At 37.4% G+C, this 4,812-nt stretch overlaps 1 pseudogene; it reads right to left on the bottom strand.

Annotated features, from left to right (window-relative positions):
* Positions 1–720: 720 nt before the first annotated feature.
* LOC116118624 lies at positions 721–4,571 on the bottom strand (annotated as a pseudogene).
* Positions 4,572–4,812: the final 241 nt, after the last annotated feature.

Genomic DNA, 4,812 nt, shown 5'->3' with positions numbered 1-4,812 from the left:
AATGAGATAAAGTGGGTGAGAATATCTGTGGAGATATGGGCTTGGCAGCTGGTACAAAGAGACATTAATTGCATTGACATAGGGTTGACTTTTGAGGCATAACAGGTGAGATTATGATGCTTCTTATGCCCCGCTGACTTGAAATTTTGATGTGATCATGTTGGCAGTGTAATGAAGATAAATTCTAGAATGATGGAGCTCCTAATATGATTGGTGTTCCGGTCCTTCGTTACTATCAAATTTTGATTCGATAAAATTGTACTATAGAATCATGTTTTGATAAAATTAACTTAGCCAAATTCTTTTACGGGCTGTTAAGTGTGACATGATAACTTTCTTGTTTATGAATTATCTTTATTGTGATTTTTTTTGTATGGTAAAAGCCAACCTCGTGCCCTCTTTTTCGCATGCTTGAAACTTACGAAATATAATGAAACTAATGTGGATATCTCTATTTTTTTTAATATATAATGTAGACTGCAGACCTTGTTATTTGAACTTGAAAGTAGCTGAAAGATGAAACAGCCGCTAGCTATCGCATTACCGCGTTCGGGCGATGTTCTCTATAACAAAATGCAGCATCTTTTTACATAAATAAATTAAAAGATTATATTGATGTAATTTACAGTACTTTACAGCACTGTTTCTTCCCCTGGAGAGAGATCTGAAAAGAGTGGTGCTGTACATTTTAATTTGTATATTTTCATCCCAAATTGATTTTTATGGGACAGGTATGCATTGGATACCCAAACAATTGGCAAAAGGCAACTGCAGTTCCAATACAGGCTCCCATTGGCCGCAGTTCAGCCTCTCTCCATCTCCAAACCTCTTCAGATATTCTAGAGTTATATTTGAAGAACAATGGTAATCCCAAAGATCCCCAAAAACTTGTTCTTGTGGATTCCCTCAAAGAAGTTTTTCTTTATCCTGCTTCCTTGCGTTTAATAGATTAAAGACTTGCAAAGCACAAATATATTGAATACCAAAGTATCATTCACGTTCATATGTATATTTAAACATTGATTTATCATAGATTTTTAAGATTAAGAGGAGTATCTAGTAAAAAGCTTTGAGCAAGAAGATTCCTCAACATCACATTTGTGATCAGTTTCTGGGTTAATTCACAGGTGGTTTCTCCATGAACTCAGTGGTTGGCTGCTCGGTAACAAGAGCTAGAGCACCTAATGTGTTCACAATCAAGCTTACCCACAATAATTGGATGGCTGTAAAAGGGGTTTTCCCGACCAAAACTGCTGGCAAAAAGTTGACCAGAAGGGCAACAACATTTACTGTAAGCTGGAACTGAAATGTATTTCTTGATGTTGGTATAGACACATCTTCCCCATCTCAGAACCTTGGCGATAGAAGCAAAATTATCATCCATGATGACAATATCCGAGCTCTGCTTTGCCACTTCAGTCCCTTTAATTCCCATGGATAGTCCTATATCCGCTTCCTTCAGAGCAGGTATATCTTCTGTTTCATTCCGAGTAACGGCAACCACTTGACCTCTGTTTTATGAACTGTACCTTGAGCAGTTTATCAGATGGAGAGGATCTTGCCATCAGACAAATCGTGTCAACTTTCTCCATTCTCTCTTGCGGTGTGTAGTTTCTAAATTCGTCCGCTTCTACCACTGCTCCGGTGGACCTTTTTTCCTGCAGGTTTGGTTTGAGAATTCCGCATTCAGTGGCTACAGCTTTTGCAGTGAAGATATTGTAATGTTCACTCCAGCATTTTGGCATTCTTCTACAGCTTTCTTTATTCCTGGATGACACGGGTCCTAAATACCCAGCAGTCCTAATAGGCTCAGATTATCTTGATTTAGTTTTTCCAGATCTTCTACATCTTCATGCTCTTCTTCTGGAACTTGTTTATGAGCGAAAGCAATGCATTGAATACCCCTAGCTGCCATACCTCGAATAATTTTCTCTAGCTTTTCCCTTTCAATGACATCCAGATATTTCATGTTTCCATGAGCATCGTAGTAATTTGAAGACATTGCTAGAATAATCTCTGCTGCTCCTTTCCAGTGAACGTGGATGGAGTTGTCTGCCTTCTTCCTCATCAAAACCCCACAACATATCTTCTGTGAATAGGAGGCCTCAATGTGGAGAATGATGCAACTCTGCTTTGTTTCCTCCATATCTATGAGCAATTCCTGAGCACCCCAAGAAGAAATTGCTTTTTCAATCAGACTACCTGGAAACTTAATTGTATTCAGAGCAACCCCTTGTTGGATCAATTACATAACCCGCGAAAAAATTAAGGACCTTAAATCCTCTGTCATAAGGTCTTGGCCAAGCCAAAACTTCATGACCTTCAGAGTTCCTGTTTTATCAGTACAGATGATGGTCACACAACTCATTCTCTAGCAGGCAGATAGCTTTCTCACCATAGCATGATAAGCAGTCATTCTCTTCATCGAATAAGCAATAGGAACTGTTACCGCCAAAGGAAGACCATCTGGGATCATTAAATTCAACATAGCAGCCAGTGCATTATAGACTTTGAATCGCGATCAACATATGGAAAGTTTCCATCGTTGCTTGCTGCATGTCCAGTAAAGAAACGTAGCCAGAACATTAAAAGAAGTAAAATAACAATTGCACCTCCCACGACATCAACAGATAAGATTATTCTTTCTACTCGAACAATTAAAGGTGTCTGTACATCCTACTCTCGACTCATTTGGCTCATCCTTTGGCCTCATGTCATGTTCATCCCAGCTGATGTCGGCATGTTGCGATCATACGAGCACGCCCATCAACCAACTTGGAGCCAGAAAACAGAAATGGATGTTGATTGTTTACATCCACATTCCCACTCCGTGCCATGCTTGATTGCTGCAATTGTAAAGAATGCCCATTTAGGAACAATCCATCAGCAGGAAGTTGGTCTCCAGTCTTTAAACTAATGAGGATGAATCAACTAATTGTTAATTGAATCTCATAATTATTCATATAAATCACCAAGAAATCTAGTTTGATGATGATTTCAGATGCCACTGGCCTAAAAAGTTATAACATTAAATTCAGCACAATAGTTCCCTTAGCTATAATTAAATTACAAAATCCTCTATAGTTATAATAATATAAAGAGTAATGTTACACTCATACCCTCTTTTCATAAACTTTCTCTCATAACCCCGACGTCATAATTTGCAATTGATCAGCCGCAATTTATCAAGTGGGACTCAGGTAAGACCATTACGAGCTAATTAATTGCGAACTGTCATATCAGGGTGCGAAAGAAAATTTGTGAAAAGAGGTTATAAGTGTGACATTTTCCTAAATATAAAAGAAATTCCTCTATTTTTAAGTATTTTGTATTAAAATAAACAGAAGAAAAGTAACCAGATAAATATATATATCAACTCATCATATTATAAATTTTAACAATACAATAACTACTCAATAAGATACTTATGTTATTTCTAAGATTTCAGGTGGAAAAAAACCCCTAAATATAGCAACTTAAACAGTAATCAAGATTAAGAACAAAAACTTAAAGATCACATAATAAATATTAAGTCAATATACATAAAACAAATTAAGCTGACAATCGATATTTACAAGTAGCCCATGACATTAGAGATGAATCTATTCACCTTCAACGAAGAGGGTGGAGGCTAAAAAATCTGGGAATAACTCGAAATGCCATAGCTCCATCCGCCATTATCATCCTGCTTGTAGAAGTTTACAACACAACCTAGAGAAATCTCTATCATATAAATAAACAGAGTTCCTCTTAACCCCAGAAAACTCTTCAGGCGAAATCATTTTTTATTCCCTGGGGTAATCAAAGATGATGCATTTTATTATGGAGAACATAGTGCGAACGTCTTCGGTTTTTCAGTATCTGATAGTTATGGGCTGTTTTATCTTCTAGGTTCTAGCTACTTTCAATTAACAAGGTCTGCGTTATAAAAAAATAAATATATCCAAATTAATTTTATTATATTTCGTAAGTTCCATTCAAGCATGCGAAAAACATAGTGCAAGGTTGGCTTATACCATTACCATACCAAAAAAAAAAAAAAAAATCACAATAAAGGTAAGGGAGAACGACATGCACCCATCAAAGGTTTGTTGTAAAGACAAATTGGTACCCAAATAGACAAACTGGTAATTTCCGTCATTCTCAATTAAGGATTTCTGTCTGTTAAAGACTTTACTCCTAAAAAGACTAAAATACCCTTAACAGGTTGCTAATCAATTACTGAATTTTTTTCTTCTTCTCCATTGTTCTGATTCTTTATTTCTTCTTCTCCATCGCTTAGTGTTTGATGGAATAGATCAACGAAATTGCTTTTTCTTTTCCCTTCTTCTCCAGCATTCTGAAATCTTCATTAATCGATGAGATTTCATCACAAAATCCATTCAAACGCCGACAAACCAAACCCTAACCCAGACCACCAAAACCATAGAGTTCGGCACGCCGCCATGCCGAATCTTCATTGGCTTGACTCCGTCACGCCTCGCCAGACGCCGACTTCGTGATCCCTTGAATGTTTTCTCTCTAACACTTGGTGATGTTTCGCTCCCCCCTTTCCCAATCGCCGGCTTCATTGACAATGGTTTTATGTCTTTTGATTGGGTGGATTTGGTTGGTCTTTTTGTTTTGTCTTAGGGGTTTCTTGGTGGAATTTCAAGTGTTTGGGGTGGGTTCTGATTTTGTTTCTTACGTATGATCAGATGTGTGTTGTTGTGTCTGGTTTGGCTTGTTTTGGTGGGTGGGTGTGGTGGGGTATAGGCACTTGGGCATTTCTGCATGTATGTTCTGGTTTATAATGATTGCAGAATTTGTGAT

Source organism: Pistacia vera, unplaced genomic scaffold, assembly GCF_008641045.1.
Source record: "Pistacia vera cultivar Batoury unplaced genomic scaffold, PisVer_v2 Contig85, whole genome shotgun sequence".
Lineage (NCBI taxonomy): Eukaryota > Viridiplantae > Streptophyta > Magnoliopsida > Sapindales > Anacardiaceae > Pistacia > Pistacia vera.
This window is presented reverse-complemented; position numbering and strand designations above follow the sequence as displayed.